Genomic DNA, 18944 nt, shown 5'->3' on the forward strand with positions numbered 1-18944 from the left:
ATCAGGAATAAAAATAAATAAATCTAGATTAAGTGTCTTTGTTTCCTTTTTAACCCGCTGTGTTAGGAGTTCTACATGAACATCTAAAATGACCATCCACTGATGTCATTACAAACTGTATCTTTTCCAAAATAAATGAGATATATCACATATATTCGTAACTGAGAAAACTTGAAAACATTCTCTGGACTTTTGGACCTGAGGGATAATTTGAGAAATGATAGCCAACATTCTGTTCGTTTCCCAGAGAGGAGCCATGACAAAGTACAAGGGACAGAGAGACTTAACCACTATCTTGGAGCCGAGAAGTACAAGACCAAGGTATCTTCAGGATTGGTTTCTTCTGAGGCTTCTTTGCTGGTAGAGGGCCATCTTCTCTCCATGTGCTCGCCTGGTGTTCCCTCTGTGTGTGTCTGTGGCCTAATCTCCACACCCTATAGGGACACCAGTCACTTTGGATTACGGCCCACCCATATGACTTCATTTCACATTAATCACTTGTTTGAAGACCCTATCGCCAAATACGATCACATTCTGAGTTATTGGGTTTAGGGCTTCAACATGGGACTTTGGAGGACACTACTCGGTCCATAACGTGGAGTAATTACTATAAACTATCAAATACTAATATTATATGAAAGAAAGAGCTTAAATGTATATATGAATGCAAACTAATGAATAATATTACAATAAACGTAGTGCCAATTTAAGTTTGCAGAAGAGTGAAAACCTTAAAATGTGTTGCTTTAAGATGTATCTTTTTTTTAATAATCACACTATATCTCAATTTGGAAAAAATTGGAGTTTTACATCCTAGAGCTTCTAATCAGAAAAATTTGAGTACCTACCTTTCAAGAGAAAAAAGGGAAAAGAGAAAATAATTTATCCCAAATTTAAGAAAATTTTTTTGTTTTAAGCATATGTCAACCGTATTGCCAGAAATGTTTAAGTCCCTACTTTGATTACTGAGTTATGTAAATATTTTAGTAAGCCATATTTAAATAAATTCCTTTACTAAAGATCATTGTAGAATGTATTATTTAGTTCACATGAAAAGTATGAGCAAAAATGTCATAGTAAAACAAAAAATGAGATTAGAAGTTAATATAGAGGCAAAGCTGATATATGTGACTATTATTTATCTAGGAAAAAAATTCTTTAAAATACTTTAATTAACAGAATCTTTCTGGAACTCATCAATAACCCATGAAAAACAGATTCATGGGCAACAAAAAATAAATTGTAAGCAAGTTTAATTTGAATATATTAATAGAAATTAAGCCAAATATAAAAGTATAACTTCATAGTATTTTTCTATACGTTCTCCATGATGTGTCAATACTTCTTCCACAATACAATTTGAGCAGTAGGAAAAAATCATAAGAGCAAATACCATTATTCTGAATATGATGCTTGCAATTCCTATTTTTTCCATTATCTTACTGCAAAAAATTTCTAACATACATAAACATTAAAACAATTTTATCATGGATAACACTTGCTATAGTTCAAATATTTGACTCTGTAAACCTCGCCTTGAAATTTGATTCCGGATGTTGGCAGTGGGACCTAATGGATGGTGTTTGGGTCGTGGAGCAGATTCCCCTTGAATGGTGGGTGCCATCCTCATTGTGGTGACTGAGTGCTCACTCTAGTCATTCTCACCAGAGCTGGTTGTTAAAAAGAGCCTGGCACCTCCTCCCTGGCACCCCATCCTCCCTGCTTTCTGTCTCACCATGTAATGTCTGTACACATCAGCTTCTCTTCACCCTCCACCATCAGTGGAAGCAGCCTGAAGCCCTCAGCAGAAGCAAATGCTGATTCCACGCTACTTGTGCAGCCTGTAGAACTGTGACCAAAATAATAAACTTTCTTTCTTTCTTTTTCTTTCTTTTCCTTCTTTCCTTCCTTCCTTCCTTCCTTCCTTCTCTCCCTCCCTCCCTCCTTTCCTTCCTTCCTTCCTTCCTTCCTTCCTTCCTTCCTTCCTTCCTTCCTTCCTTCCTTCCTTCCTTCCTTTCTTCTTTCTTTCTTTCCTTCCTTCTTTCCTTCCTTTTTTTTTGACAGGGTCTCACTCTGTTGTCCAGACTGGCGTGTATCCATTTTCTTTCTAAATTGCCCAACCTCAGGTATTCCTTTATAGCAACGTGAACATATTAAGGCATCCAAATACTAGCCATTTAGATTTTACAATTAGTATTGCCAAATACTAACCATAACCATTTACATTTTACAACTAGTATTTCTTTAAAATTGTATGCACTATCCATCCCTCCATTCATGTGTTAACCAATTTTACTTTCTGATGTTTTAAAAGTAAGTTGCTGATGTCAGTACACCCCTAAATGCTTCAGCAAGCATGTAATTTAGAGTATAATAGGTATTATACTTTTTTCTTTTAAAGGTAAAATTCACATACAATAAGATGCACAAGGTGTAAGTTTATCTTTTGATGAGTTTTGACATGTACATACCTCTGTAATTCAAGAGTCTAAAAAGATAGAGAATATTTTTATCCCTCCAGAAAACTCTTGATGCTACTTTCTAGTCAATCCTCACCCGACCCACCCTAATGCAATTACTACTATGATCTTTTTCTGCCATAAGTTATACTTGCTCCATAACTTTATAGAAACAAAAACATTTGGCATATATACCATACTTTTTTTAATGAGGCTTCTATTACCAAAATATTTTGATATTCATTCATGTTGTAGTTCATTTTCTTTTTTCTCTTTCTTTCTTTCTTTCTCTCTCGCTCTCTCTTTCTTCTTTCTTTCTTTTTTTTAAATTTTTTAAATTTTCTTTTGAGACAGAGTTTTCACTCCTGTTACCCAGGCTAAAGTGCAATGGTGTGATCTCGGCTTACTGCAACTTCCGCCTCCTGGGTTGAAGCAATTCTGCTCCCTCAGCCTCCCAAGTAGATGGGATTATAGGCAAGCGCCACAACGCCCAGCTAGTTTTGTATTTTTAGTAGAGATGAGGTTTCTCCATGTTGGTCAAGCTGGTCTCGAAATCCCAACCTCAGGTCATCCACCTGCCTCAGCCTCCCAAAGTGCTGGGATTACAGGCCTGAGCGACCATGCCTGGCCTGTAGTTCATTTTCTTTTAACATCCAGTACCATTTAATCATATGAGTAAGTCATATTTTGTTTATTCATTCTGCTAATGATGGACTCTTGAGTTGTTTCTAGTTTGGGATTATTATGCATAAATATGCCATAAATATTATCCTACAAGTCTTTTGTGTATATTTGTTTTTAACTTTTAAAACGTACCTAGGAATAAATTGCCATTTTCTACATTAAAAATAGTTGTAGTATGTTTAAATATTTTTAAAACTTTTTAAAACTTTAAGTAATTAGTGACACATTATAAATATCATTTTGATAATTAATTTCATGTGCTTACCAGAATGGCCTGTGGGCTGAAATCTAGCACCTGTCCTGCATTGCAGAACAGTCATGCTCACTCATTTCCATGTTGTCTGCAGTTGCTTGGGTGCTACAGTGGCAGAGCTGAGTAGTTGCAACAGAACCTTTATGACCGACGATTTCAAAAATATTTACAATGTTCCCATTATAGAAAAAAAAATGTTGTTTGCTATATATTTGTTTGCATGACTATAGCAAATAGTCGTTACAGATATATCTCTACTAGAAGGACTTTCATACAATCTGAAGTTTTACTTTTATTCAACCTTACGATGTTTCAAAGATCTTCTCCATCTCAAAACTGGCCTTTCATTCTATTCCCAATGGCCTCTCAGGGACCTGGAAATAAAAGTACTGGAAAATCATAGACAAGGCAGTCTGGACTGAAGGTTTGCTGCTGGACATATGGGAGTGGTCACGAAGCTTGAGGACTATCATAGCACATGTTTAATGCTCACTAGCGGGCGTCCACTCCTCCACTCAGGGGCAGTTACTGAATAACTAAGCACTAGATAGAACTCAGCCATTTGGCATTATCCATCCTTCCTCATCAGTGACTCCAGAACTTACCAAAGGAAGAGAGTGGCCCCAGTGGCAGACATAGAGGGTGTGTAGTGACCAAGCTAACCACTGCAGCCCCTGAGTGCCCACCACCATTAACAGAGAATGCCCGTAGGCAATATTCCTCACAGAGACCAACGAGGTTCTTGATGGAAAGTTGATTGGTTGGCCTTATTCCACCCTGGAAGAACTAGTATCTCATCCTTGTGTTACTGAAACGCCAAGAGTTTGGTCTAGGTCCTGTTGTTCACCACTGAGAAAGCCAATGACTGAAACAATGATTATTGACAAGGAAGAAGGCTTTGATCAGGTGCTGCAGGCAAGGAGATGGGAGCTCAGTTTCAAATTCAACTCCATGACTGGCTACAACTGGGGATTTATATAGCCAGGAAGAAATGCAACAATGTGTAAGAAAACAGGAACTAGGGAGGGGCAAGGAAGCAATCATGATGCATGAGGGGCCAGCATCCCATTGCCTGGATGTGTTGATCTGGTGAGTTTCACTTCTTTGATATTATTTTTGAGAGGACTGAAGGTTGCTTCCTGAGAAAATAACTTGGATAAAAGAAATAAAAGTTTCAAGCTTTAAGACCAGAAGGGTCAGCTTTTATGTTTATCAAAAGAACTATCATTTGGGTTGGTTTCATTTGGAAGCATAATTATCTATCCTGCAAAAGGTTTGTCTTTCCTGCCTGCAGAGCTTAGCTGGTACCACTAACTGGAGGCTGCCAGTGTCTGGCAGAAAGTCCCTTCAATTCGTACGTCATTAAGGATCCACTTCACAGTGAGGGATGTGAGGTAATGGACTTGCGACCATGGGCTTTACTGATTATATCACACACCATGCCATCTGGATGTAACCTCACTGAAAAGCACTGGAACACAGGTGGAAGGCACACCTGACATGCCAGCTGGGATCTGGGACCATCATCCCCCATGAGGCATATGCATTGACACAGGCCTCTGTACGGAAAAGTGCTGGAAGAATACCTGAGTCCCAGAGCCAAGTGATGGAAGCAGGAGTGGCCTAATTTATCACCAAATTCCATTTCTTATTAGAGGCCTTTGATCTTTTTGTTTCCACAGTTCTGGCTTGTGCAGAGTAACAGGACATGGTCCCCAAACAGGAACTCTTACCAGGAGACACAGAAAAGCTCCCCTTGGTCTACTAGCTATAGCTGATACCTGAGCACTCTGTACTCTTTGTTTCAAAGGACAACTGGACAAGAAAAGGAGTTATCTTCTTAGGTTACCATTCCTGATTAGTGAGAGGAGGTCACATCTACACAATGCAGAGAGGAATACCTGTGAAGCCCAGGGGATCCACTGGGATGCCACTGGCTACTCCTTTCCCAAGGGAGTGACTGTGGATGGGCAAGTACAACAGCCTCAGTCTGAGAAGGGTTTGAACATCAGGGCCTAGACCTCTCAGGAATGAGCATTTGGGTCATCCCTCCAGATCAGCTATCAACTACAGAGGCAACGAGGGGAATTTGGAATGTGCCTAGAAGAGAGAGGAGGCACTCAAACTGCAGCCCCTACTAGCTGCATTGATGACTGGTGTACTTTGTTCCACTCACCCCAGTCTTAGTTTCCTTCCGGAACAGAGGCCAACAGGTCACAGAGAAATAGAGAAGTGGATCTTTGAGGGATGGACTGTTGCAACCAGGACAACGTCGCTCAGAGCATGTCCACCACGGATTCCTGCTGAGCCTATGCTCTTGCCACCTGGCTCCCAGATGTCCAATAATCTTTTTCACTCACTTGGGGAGCTTTTTATCTCAGACTAAAGTTTTCCATGCATAGATATTCTACTTTGTCCTTTTGAGCCTAATGGTTCTATTTGTTATACAGGTCTTTTATGTTTTTTGTTTTAATCACTTGGATGATACCTTCTGGATCTAAAAACTCCTATCATTTGAAGTTCTTTGAGTTTAATTCCACCTTTTATTATGTTTGCAACTTTTACCTAGTTGGCATTTTATTTGAATGTGAGTCGTAATTTGAAGTTTTAACTTTATCAGGGTTGTATTCATAAAATTCTTGGCAATCCAGATAGAGGGCACGCACCTCTAAGTTGGTTTTATCAAGTTGCTTCAGGAATATTATCAGTGTGAGCCTTATTTTTTATGTTAAGTATTCAAATTAAGGTTTTTTGACCACACTTGTAGTGAAGTTTTACGCAGCAAACTTAAAAAAACATTGAGACTCATTGGGCTAGTAAATTTATAGTACTTAATAGTTTTAATAATTCAGAGGGTTAGAACATTTGTTATATTCAGTAGCTTTAATAGTTCAAATCTCAAATATGCATGTGCTTCTTGTCTGTGGTAAAACTTTGCCAGGGAATACTTCTGTTCCCTTCCCAAGTCCAAGTTACACTCTCATAGCATTTGTTTTATACTACACACTTTTACTGAAGACAGAAGTCTTTATAGTTTTATTGCAGCTCCCAACCTCATGTGGGGAAACAGTTGGTATCATAAAGTTACCAACTTTACAATAGGGAAAGTAACCTAGGGTAAGCTCAATTGAGTCACTTGAATCTTTAATGGCAAATAACTAGGATCAGAGAGATGCAGTAAAAAGGGAAGTCAAGAATATTCCAAGCATGAGAAAGATTTAATCTACTTTTGCTATCTCTGATATGTGGGGATCCATGTGCAGAAAACAGCAAGAGGACTCTAGAAACTAAGGACAGTCAGCAACTCAGAAACTAAGGACCGTCGTTGATAGCAAGCAAGGAAATCTGGACCTCAGTCCTACAGCCACAAGGAACTTGATTCTGCCATCAACCTGATGAACTTGCTGGCTGCTTCTCACCAGGTCCCTAGCAGGAATGCCTTCCTGCCACACCTTGGTTACCTCCTGAGCCTTCCAGCAGAGGACCTAGCTAAGTCATGTGGTGCTGGGACTTCTGTAACCAATAGAACTGCAAAACCATCACGCCTGTAATCTCAGCACTTTGGGAGGCTGTAGCAAGTGGATCACTTGAGCTTAGGAGTTCAAGGCCAGCCTGGCCAACATGGTGAAAACCTATCTCTACTAAAAATACAAAATTTAGCTGGGCATGAGAGTACACACCTGTAGTCCCAGCTATTCAGGAGACTGAGGCATGAGAATTGCTTGAACCTGGGGGGCAGAAGTTTCAGTGAGCTGTGATCGCACCACTCCACTCCAGCCTGAGCATCAGTGTGAGACTCTCTCTCTCAAAAAAATTAAATTAAATTAAAAATAAATAAATAGACCTATGAGATCAGGTTGTGATAGACCATTGGTGGAGTAAAAGGAGACCATTCAGGTTGCATCATGTAGATCCTTTTACAGAATATGTATTTATTGGAGAAGACATGGTTATTATTTGAAATTTTTCTGCAAAGCTGAGAATGACAATGAGATTTGTACTTGGAAAATTCCTTATGGCTGCAGAAGGATTTACTGGAGATTATGGAGGTGGAGGTTTTTTTGCAGTAGGATGTGTGAAATGGAACCTAGGTGCTGATGAGGGTTGAATGAGGGATGGAGGGGATTCTTATACTGAAAGTGACAACTTGGCAAATAATTGGTGCATCTAGTCATTGTCCATGGAAGAAAATGGAAGCCACTGTAGGCATTTGAAACACAGGTTTAGTATTAAGAATGATTTAAAACATTAAAAGCATTGATGGAGCAGTCCAGAGAAGGATAGGTGCCTGGCATGCTGTGCCATTGGATGGAACCCATGTGCCACCACTCACCATGAGTACCTGCTGCTCCTGCTGGGATCTGCCCAGCCACTAGGCCAGCACCCAGGTACCAGGACAGCTGCCCATGCTGCTGAAATCAACACCAAAGTCCCCTAGTCTGCAGCCACTCCCACTCTGAGGGTGATCAGAGCCGAAACACACATGGTTTCCTCATTCCTCCCACCTCCCAGCACCTGCAGGAACCTCCCATAGCAGAGCCTATCAGGTCATCTAATATTACATCCGGAGAACACAGTTTGTAGGCTTCCCAATCTCTTGGTGTGCAAAGGAGTATGGAAAAACTGGAGAGGAACTGAAAACCCTCAGAAACATAACTAATGTAGGAAACTATGTGTTTTAAGATGATAATTTTTAAAAAGCCAAGTCCCAACATTAAATCATACAACAAAATTTCCAAATGGTTGAAGTCCTAAATGAAATATAATTTGAGAAAAATATTTTCTTAAATGAAAGAATATATATTTGTATAATCTTGAAATGGGAAACAGGACTTCTAAACACAACTTAAAACATAAAAGTCATAAATGAACATACAGAGTTTTGAGCCAATATTTAAATTTAAAAACAAAACAGAAAAGTCGGATTGGACACACACAGTTAGAATACACATAGAATTCTATGTATAATAAGTAAACACATGAAAACATGTGAATGAATGACCAGGGCATTCAGAAGTTAACAAATACAAAGGGCATGCCAATGTGACTGAAACTTGAAAATATAGTTCATGAAAATTTTATATATTTGTGTTGATTAGTAATAATCAAAACTGTTTCCCCAGAAGGAGTGGGAAGTTAGGTAGCAGTGAAAATCATCAACTTGGCACTACTTATCATCATAATAAATATATATCTAAATAATTAACAAAACCACATGCTTATAAAATAAAATAATTAATAATATTAATATAGTAAAATAATAATGAAGAGAGGAGCAACACATGGTCTGTCTTATCCACCCTAAAGCATACGTTTTGGAGGTATCTAACCTGAGCCTGTGTGTTTGAAGGCATCTGGGTCAAGATACTATCTCGCTGCCATTTCTTTCAGCTCATGCAAAGAAACCACATGGTTTTAAAGCCATATTGTCATTATTGTCACTGGAATTGGCACAGCTTCCTGAAAGGAAATCCTAGAGGGAACATCGCATTGCATTGGCTTCCTGAGTATTGGATCCTTGTGTACCTTAAATGGTCCACCCTCTCCATTGTCCCAGAGTAGTAATTAACAGAACTCCTTTTCTCAAAATTGCCTCTGTTTCAATGACTAACTACATGTTTATCTACACCATTGAAGTATTCATTATAAAACTGCATGTATTTGTTACAGAGCCATGTAGAATGTTATTTTTAGGTATTTACAAATTTTTATATTCTTTTATTCTGACTCCCCCTCCCCCCCACTCACAATGGTATAATTGCCACTTAAAATGAAATTTGATGTCCTTTCACTGGGCAACAATCCATAGATGATCTGATTACCAGCTGCTGCTAAGCTGCATCTCTCTTTTTGTCACCTCTCACAGAATGCCAGGCACACTAACTCGATGGTGCCTAAAAGACTCCCTGCAAGCCAAACATGCTTTCCCCCTTATTTCCTCTACCTAAAGAGTGATTTCCCTAGATATCTGCGTGATATTCCCCCTCACTGCATTCTGGTGTCTATTGCAATATCACCTCAAACAGCATTTCCTTATCTAAAATAACTTGGGCCATCACTCACTATTTAGTAGACATTTTTATAGCACTCATATAATTTAATACCTTAGGTATATACTATGTAGGTATGCATTAATTGTTTCTTATTTATAATCATCTTTGAAGGCGGAATATTTACTTACTTTAATTACATAGAACATCATATAGAACAAGACACATGTAAGTCCATAATAAATACATATTAAATCAATGAATGTAGACATCAGCATAAAACAAATTACAAGGATACTATATACCTATGTATTTGGGATGATGGGCATTGGGTGATCTTATTTTCTTTTTGTTTACTTGTATTTTACGTTTGTTTTTGCAATAATTGTTAGTCATAAAAAGAGGAAAGAAAGGGGAAGAAAAAAGCATCATTGTAAAACCAAGCTGTTAGAAATAACTACTGTTTGTAGAGTACTAGAATTTGCTAGGCACAGTTCTAACTGCTAAATATTTAGTAACTCATGTCACCTCCACAACCTTGTGAGACACAAATTGTTACTATGCCCATTTCATAAATGAGGAAACTGATTCACAGAAAGAATAAGTTGTTTGTTCAGTTACTAAGGGGGTAATCAGGCTTTGACCTCAACAGGCTGTATTTAGAGCCTGCTATTACCCCTATGCCAGGCTCACAACCCAGCTGAGTTTGAAAGACAGGCCCCTGCCTCATGTGTGTGCACATTACCATGGAGTATTAAAACCAAGCCAGCTTCTGGTCAGACTTTCTCATTATACATGGACCTGGAGCCCGGACATTCTCTAAATTTAACAGGAGAGCTTCCGCTCGTTGCCGCCAGCAGCGTGTGAATACTGTCGTCTTTTGATGGGTTCAGAACTTGTCCCAGGTGGGACTTTCGGCAGTTTCAATGGTAATTACATGAAATATGTTATCTTCAGCTGCTTTTATATTCATGGGCATGGAGTGTCTTTCTAAGCATAAGGGATAAGGCCAAAGAGAATGGTTCACAGGGGTGACAATGAACTTGATTACTCATCTTCTGCTGATTGTGAAAATGCCTGGTTAATTTCCACTGTTTATTAAGAAAATGTCTCGTTGTGGGGACTAAAAAGGAACAGCATTACTTTGTTCAGAGCAATGAGTTTGGCTTGACCCATCCTGTTACCTGACACCTTGTTCTTATCACAACCAGGCAGGATTAGACTATCTTTAGCCTCAACACCTCACAGTAATTCTTTCTTTACCACCGGTATAATTTGTGTTCCTGGGCCCCAGTCAAGTAGTTTTTAATGGATTTGCTTCTTTTAGAAATGAAAAGAAATAAACTCAGCGTACTCTTCCAGATTGTCTGTGCCCCCCGACTGGCTAAAATTAATGTAGCGCAGTAGCACGTCCATCTTCATTTGCAGTAAAGGGAATTGAATGTGCTTTTTTGGAGGGTTCTGTGCACAGCCAGAGGACGAGGTTAAAGACACGCGGTAGCCTTGGTAACAAAGAGGGCTCTAATAATTTTTTTAAAGACTTGTCTAATGTCAGCTTTGAATGAAGATGTGAGACCTCTCTGTTCAGCCCTTTTAATGAACAGCATGGATCTTTAGATCATCTCAGGAGAAAGGACTCCTTTTTTTCCATTATAAAGAAGTACTTTAGTAGAATGTTTGATAATGAGATGCAAAAGCCCGTCTACAGAGTCTCTTTTATTACAGTCCTCAAATAAAAGTGGCTGCTGGCTATATTACCCTCATTTTTTCCCATTAGAAAATAAACAATTGTTTGACCGTGGATCACAAATAGATTTAGGGAAATTCTGTCTACTGCATAAAATTGGCGCTGGAATCACACAGACTCGTACGCAGTTGAAAAGCAACCACTTGTCTAAATACATAGATTGGGAGGAAGGTGGAAGTTGCTACTCCAAGAAAGTTTTGGAAAGAAGTAGGAGGAAAAAGAGAGAAACTATGGATTACTTCTTGCTTTCCTAGCAAGTGTCTCTCAAATGCAGCTTCGGTCTTTTTTTAATATTAAAATAGCAATTACATTATATCTTCCTCTAAAGCTGTAAAGGTACTTATCCTTGTTTAAAATGGGGCTTGGAAAACTAATTCAAGACAAAACTGCCTGCCAGGTGTGCTGCAGTGATTTGTCATTCATAAAAGAGTTCCAAAAGATAGAAATGCAATTTTTAACTTCGTGTGCGTGCGTGTGTGTGTGTGTGTGTGTGTGTGTATGTGTGTGTGTGTGTTTAGTATTATTCATAGCGTTGGCTGATCCCTTTAACACATTAAGAATATGAGACATACATGGGAGGACTTGCTTGGGTGTGGGGACATCAATTTAGAGAAATAAATTAGTTTATTTCCTGCCCTGTAGTTCAACTCATTCTGATTAAGATGTTTCAGTTCTAAAAGTATGAAGTTATCATCTATCAGTGTCATTCTCATTCTGACACATGATTCACACTGACTTTGTATGTACTTAAAAGTCTGAGAAAACTAAAGGTCTTTGCTGTGGTCTTCATGCAAATGAAATATAAGCTCTCAAATTTAAGAAACATTATCCCTAGTCTTCTGAAAATGACCTTATGAATTGGAAATTCATGAAAGCAAAAACATTACTTTGGGCCAAGCAGGGATAAAAATTCTGCATGTCAGTCTTCTTACACTGGTCAAGGGTCTTTTTTGTCAAAGGCAAATTACGCTAGATAAGTTAACCAGGCAAGATAGACTTTATTCAAAGCTATTGCAGGAGGGGAAAGAGATCAAGCTCAACCTACCTGAAATGAAAGCCATGAGAGTAAAAGTGCTGGAGTGAGTGAAGGGATGGGTATGTCCTGAAAGACATGAGAGTGGAAGTTGGCCAATGGGATCAGGCGATTTCTGTTTGCTAGTTGATGTGTTTTAGAGTTAGACTCTGACCCTCAGGCAGAGAATGGAAGGCAGGCTATCTTCCTTGATGACTACATTTTACAAGAATGGCTACCAGGTCCTTGAAAAAGATTCCTGGAGGATTGTAAAACTGGAAAGACGCTGGGTGAAGATTTACATTTTAAACGGGCAAAAAAAGATTTGATAATTTCAAGCTTCCTTAATGCTCTAAGAAAAGAGATCAGGGGCTAGAATGAGGAAGAAACATGTCTAAAGTTTACTCAAGCAAGGGTAACAGCAAGACTGTCATGACCACCTTTACATGCAGTTATCATCCCCTCAGCTTCTGAGTTGTATTTTTTTTAAGTGTGAAGTATTTGAAATCTTTATTGACTAAATCGCAAATATTTAACAGTAACATACATATATTTTTCATTGTATTCTTATTCACTCCAAATAGATAAATCAATTAAAATAGTGGAAAAGCAACATCTAACTGGTAACATCTTCAATAGAGTAAGAGATAAATAATCTCACAAGCATCGAAGTATGGGTGTCACCAAAACACAGACAGCAACAGGACCTGTGAGTGATAAGCAGATATGTAACCCCAGTTGCAAAGAAAACGAGGAGAGAGGAAACCAGATTGCAAAATGAAATTCATCCCCAAAAGAAGAACATCTCAGGCTGAGTAAAGTCTAGGTTAGCAAATCTCAAATAATCAGCAAGACTAGGAGAACGTTTTATGGGCTCCAGGCTTTCAGTAAGCAAAGTGGGACCATAAGGAGCCAAGGATTGGAACATATAATAAAATTGAAATAGTCCAAAGTTTCTTGAGCCCTCAAACATTTCAGAAATACTCAACAAGTCCTTTTAGAAGGACAGAAATCCACCAGGAAGTAATTTTTAAAAATTGCTGGAAATGGAATCTAAATTGAGTAAGGCAGAAATGTTGAAGAATTTCAGGCAGAAGAAACGTCAGATGCCAAGCAGAGAGGAGGCACAGACGCAACAGAACTAAAATATGCTGAAACAGAAAAGTACAATATTTCAAGGTGAAAGCTCTGCCTTAAAAAGACAATGTTGGTAGAGTTCTGGAGTTACAGAGCTAAAGACCGGAAGGGTATCTGAATCAGGCTTGATCATGCAAATAAGAAAAACAAGCACACCAAAAGGCCATGAGGTTTAATATGTTACATCGGCAAAGAAGAGAAACTTTCCAGTTTGTAGCTGGGAAGGCTGTGCTTGCTCACCCCACCTTTTACACTAGGACACTTTCTAATCTCCCTCGCATGCCCCTCTTATTCACAGATGAACAACAAGCAGTAAAATGATTAAAACCACGTAAATATATACAAGAAAACAGAAAACCAAACACCGCCTGTTCTCACTTATAAGTGGAAGCTGAACAGTGAGAATACATGGACACAGGGAGGGGAACAACACACACTGGGCTTGTAGGGGAAGAGGAATGGGGGAGGGAGAGCATCAGGACAAATAGGTAATGCATGTGGGGCTTAATGCTTAGGTGATGGGACCACCATAGCACACATTTACCGATGTAACAAACCTGCACATCCTGCACATGTATCCCAGCACTTAAATTACATTAAAAAAAAAAACAAGTAATAATCCAACAGGTCATACAAAGACTGAATAAAAGGTGGCTGCAAACGAGAAAAAACATGTACACTAATGTATCAAAATATGCCAAAGGAAAAATCAGAAAACACAACAAAACTAAAAGCTATGAAAAATCATCGTAAGACAGAATGAAAACAACTGAAAAAGAAGAAATGAAACAAAAAGTGGCTAAGAGAAAAGCAGTGACAATATGGAAATAAAGAAATAAGATGAGAGAAAAATTTTATAAAACAAGAGTATAGTGGTTGGAGACAAGAGCAAATAGATGCAAACAAGAATAGGAAAATAGAGAAGAAAAAAAAGAAGAGTCAAATAATAAATCTAGACATAGAGAAGGATGTGAAAGACAGCTATGGACATAAAGGAAAGGCAAAGGAGTTATACATAGATTTAAAGTCACTGGGAAGAGTCCCAAAATATAAACCAACAAATTCTTAAAACTTTAAGCAAGAAAGTTTTCTAAAACATAAAAGGATATGTACATAGGTCTAAATGTTGAATGAAAAAATTGTTTACCTATGATGTTTAACTCAGCCTGGTCCATTTTGAGATATATCTTAGAAAAGTCATTCGTTTTTAAGATAAAATATATTTGGGCATTTAAACAAAAAAGCTGAGTCACTTAGAATGAAAATCAAATTGGCATAGTTTTTTCACAGCAATGCTTTATAGCAGAAGATGACATAGTACAATTTTAAGAGATTCTAGGAAAGAATCGCGAGCCAAGAATGTTTTACGCAACCAAACTGACCATCAATTATAATGACTCAGACAAATATGTATGAACATGCAAGGTTCATAGATTATGTTTTCATCAACATTTTTGGGAAACCTATTAAAGACCAAACCACAAACTACCAAAAAATAACTAAACACTAATAATAATAATGACAACAATTTATTGAAACATGTTTTGTGCATAGCATAAGATTTTCAAAGAAAATAAAGGGCTGGGCATGGTGGCTCACTCCTGTAATCTCAGCACTTTGGGAGACCAAGGCAGGTTAAGGAAAACAACAGTTTGAAGTCAAGAGTTCGAGACCAGCCTGGCCAAAATAGTGAAACCCCATTTCTTCTAAAACACAAAAATTAGCTGGGCGCGTTGGCGCACACCTGTAATCCCAGCTATTCAGGAGGCTGACGTGGGAGAATCACTTGAACCTGAAAGGTGGAGATTGCAGTGAGCCAAGATCACACAATTGCACTCCAGCCTGGGTGACCGAGTAAGACTTTGTCTCAGAAAAATAATAATAATAATAAAAAGAAGTAAAAAGAGAAAGAGGAAAGGAATAAATAAAACATATGTCATCAAATGCCTTACCAATTGCATAAAATGAGTTATTTATTCTGAAAGTTAATAATTAATGGGAAATAATTAAGCATTTAACTTGTTTTTAATGATACAGGAGAAAATAATTTTTAAAGTGGGTGGGACAAATGAAATATGGCAAAATATTGGTAGATTGTGAAGCTAAGTGATGGTTCAGGAGAGTTTGTTTCTCTCTCTACTTTTTGGAATACAACTAAAGGGAAACTATCGACAATAGCAAAAATACTCAGGGAACATTTCCCACCGTGCATGCCTTTTCCTATGTTAGCAGAGGATTAATACAATCATATCATGTTTCCAGAAGGGCATGTGTAACATAGAAACTTGTTAATATCTCTTCTCTGAAACAACCTAACCCGTTACCAAAAAGTTAATTCTGTTTGGTGATTAGTATTTTGCACTTCTTGGTCAACTTTTCATAGTTTCATATATTAAAACATCAACTAGAGGAATAAATGGACTAAAGTAAGGAAATAATATTATTAAATCATAAAATGTTTAAACTAGGGGGAAGGATGTAGATATATTTTAGAAAATTCCTTATTTCTGAATGAAGAGAGGAGGCCTGGAATGAAAAAAGTATAAATAAGGTGATACCCCTACATATCTAGTAAAGAAAAGACCAGAAGAAGACACCTTGCTATTTTACATATTACATAAATGCCATTATCTGTGACACACTTAAGAAAATGCATTTGTACTTAATGCAAATTGTAGTGTTCCCTTCAGAGAGAATTCTGATGAGAGATTTGTTCTAGTTTTGTATGTCAGGTTTGATGTTCCTAGTCTTTTATAATTACTTCTGTTCAGTGAAAGCATCAGAAAGTATTACATAAAAATAAAAGATAATTATGTTCAGTTGATAGTGTCTGCTATTAAATAAAATTTTCATTTTAGAATATGAGTAGTTTCATATTTACAGAAAAAAATTGAGAAGGTAGCACAGAGGATTTCCATATGCCCCGCATCCAATTTCCCCTGTTATTAACATCTTCTATTAGTGTGGTACACAGGGCATAATTACTGAGCTGATCATGATACACCATTATTAGTGAAAGTCCTCACTGCTTTGGTTTTCTTAGTCTTTGTTCAGTGTCCTCTTTCTATTCCAGGCTCCCATTCTAGACATCACAGTACATTCAGTTGTCATGTTTCCTCACACTTGACAGTTTATCAGACTTGCCTTATTTTTGATGACCTTGAGGGTTTGAGTAGTATGAGTCAGGTATTTTGCAGAGTATCCATTAATTATGATTTGTCTTGTATTTTTCACATAAAGAGACTGAGGTTATGAGTTTTGGGGAGAAAGACCACAGTGGAAACGTGCCATTTTTATCACATCATATCCAGGTTACACTGTCAACATGACTTTCCACTGTTAATGTTATCCTTCATCACACGACTGGGATAATATTTATCTTTTTTTCTGAAATTATTTATTATTATAATAATAGTTATTATTTTGAGATGGAGTTTCACTATTGTCACACAGGCTGGAGTGCAATGGTGCGATCTCAGCTCACTGCAACCTCTGCCTCCTAGGTTCAAGCGACTCTCCTTCCTCAGCCTCCTGAGTAGCTGGGATTACAGGCACCTGCCACCATGCCAGGTTAATTTTTGTATTTTTAGTAGAGATGGGGTTTCGCCACATTGGTCAGGCTGGTCTTGAACTCCTGACGTCGGGTGACCCTCCCACCTCAGCCTCCCAAAGTCCTGGAATTACAGGCATGAGCCACCGTGCCCAGCCCTGACATTATTTTTAATGTGGATGGTTAGTCAGTCTTACTATACAAGTACAGTCAGGTGCCACATAACAACATTTTGGTCAACAATGGATTGCACGTATGATGGTAGTCCCATAAGAGTATAATGGACCTGAAAACTTCCTATCAATCATCTAATGATGTCATAGCCCTCATAATGTCATAGTGTAATGCACTACTTACATGTTTATGTTGATTCTGGTGTAAACAAACCTATAGCACTTGCAGTCAAGTAAAAGTATATCTCATATTATTAAGTATAGTACATAATACTTGTTAATAATAATAAACAACTATGTTGCTGGTTTATGTATTTACTATACTTTTCATAGTTATTTAGAGTGTACTACTTCTATTATATAAAAAAGGTAACTGTCAACCAGCCTCAGGCAGGTCAGTCAGGAGGTACCTGAGAAGACAGTATTGGTGTCGTAGGAGACAGCTTCATGCATGTTATTGCTCTTGAAGACCTTCCAGAGGGACAAGATGTGGAGGTGAAAGAGAATGATATTAATGATCCTGACCCTGTGGAAGCATAGGTCAATATGTGTGTTTGTGTCTTAGTTTTTAACAAAAAGTGTTAAAAGTAAATGAATAATTTTAGAAATGAAAATAAAAGCTTTGAGAATAAGAATATAAAGAAATATATTTTTGTATGGCTGTATAATATGTTTATGTTGTAAGGTAAATGTTACTACCAAAGGGTCGAAAAGTTTCTAAGAAGTTTTTAAGTAGAGGCCGGGAGAAATAGTTCATTCCTGTAATCCCAGAACTTTGCAAGGCTGATACAGGAGGATTAGTTGAAGCCAGGAGCTCAGGAACAGTCTAGGCAACAAAGCAAGATCCTGTCTCTACAAAAGGTTTAAAACTTGGTGCGACACGGTGTTATGTGCCTGTAGTCCCAGATTCTCAGGAAGCTGAAGTAGGAGGATCACTTGAGCCCAGAAGTTCAAGGTTGCAGTGAGCTATATTCACACCTGGGCAACAGCATGAGATCCTGTCTCTAAAATTAATTAATTAGTTTAACAAAAAAGTTTATAAAATATAAAAGTTACAGTAAGCTAAGGACATCTTGGTTGCTTCCAAGTTTGGGCACAATTATGAATAAAACTGCTATAAACATCTTTTTGCAGGTTCCTGTGAGGACATAAATTTTCAAGGCATTTGAGTAAATACCAAGGGGCACAGTTGCTGGATCGTATGACAAAAGCATGTTTAGTTTTATAAGAAATTGCCAAGCTGTCTTCCAAAGCAGCTGTACCATTTTGCACTGCCACCAGCAATGAATAAAATTCCCTGTTGCTTCACATCCTTGTGATCATTTGGTGTTGTCAGTGTTTTGAATTTTGGCTCTTCTAGCAGCGCACTATATAGTGATATCTCATGGTTCAGACTTGACATTCCCTAGTGACATATGATACAGAACAATTTTTAAATTCTTACTTGCCTTCTGTATGTCTTCGTCTATGAGTTATGTATTTGGGTTTTTTGCTTCTTTTTAAATTGTGTTGTTCATTTTCTTATTGTGGAGCTTTATGGGTTCTTTGTACAGTTTGGATAACAATCCTTTATCCGGTGTTTTTCTCCCGGTGTGTTGCTTACCGTCTCATTCTCTTGACATTGTCTTTCACAAAGCACAACTTTTTTTTCTTTTTAATGAAATCCAGTGTGTCATTTGTTTCTTTCATAAATCGTGCCTTCAGTGTTGTATTTAAAAGTCATCACCATACCCAGGTTCATCTAAGTTTTCTTCTAATTATCTTCTAGGAGTTTTATGATTTGCATTTTACATTAAAGTATATGATTCGTGTTGAGTTTACTTTGAGAAGGGTAACAGGTCTATATTTAGATTCACATTTTTACATGTGATGCAAAATGTGGATGTCCAGTCGTTATCATTTGTGTGAAAGACTTCGCTCCATTGCACCATTTTTGATC

At 37.8% G+C, this 18944-nt stretch overlaps 1 long non-coding RNA gene across 1 annotated transcript in view; it reads left to right on the top strand.

The window, feature by feature from the left end:
* Positions 1-18615, top strand: part of LOC126941196 (uncharacterized) — a 31677-nt gene extending 13062 nt beyond the window's left edge. The window contains exon 3 of the long non-coding RNA XR_007721134.1: positions 18140-18615. This is a non-coding gene — a long non-coding RNA (uncharacterized LOC126941196). The remainder of the gene's footprint in view (positions 1-18139) is intronic.
* The last annotated feature ends 329 nt before the right edge of the window (positions 18616-18944 follow it).

Source organism: Macaca thibetana, chromosome 18 (genome assembly GCF_024542745.1).
Source record: "Macaca thibetana thibetana isolate TM-01 chromosome 18, ASM2454274v1, whole genome shotgun sequence".
Lineage (NCBI taxonomy): Eukaryota > Metazoa > Chordata > Mammalia > Primates > Cercopithecidae > Macaca > Macaca thibetana.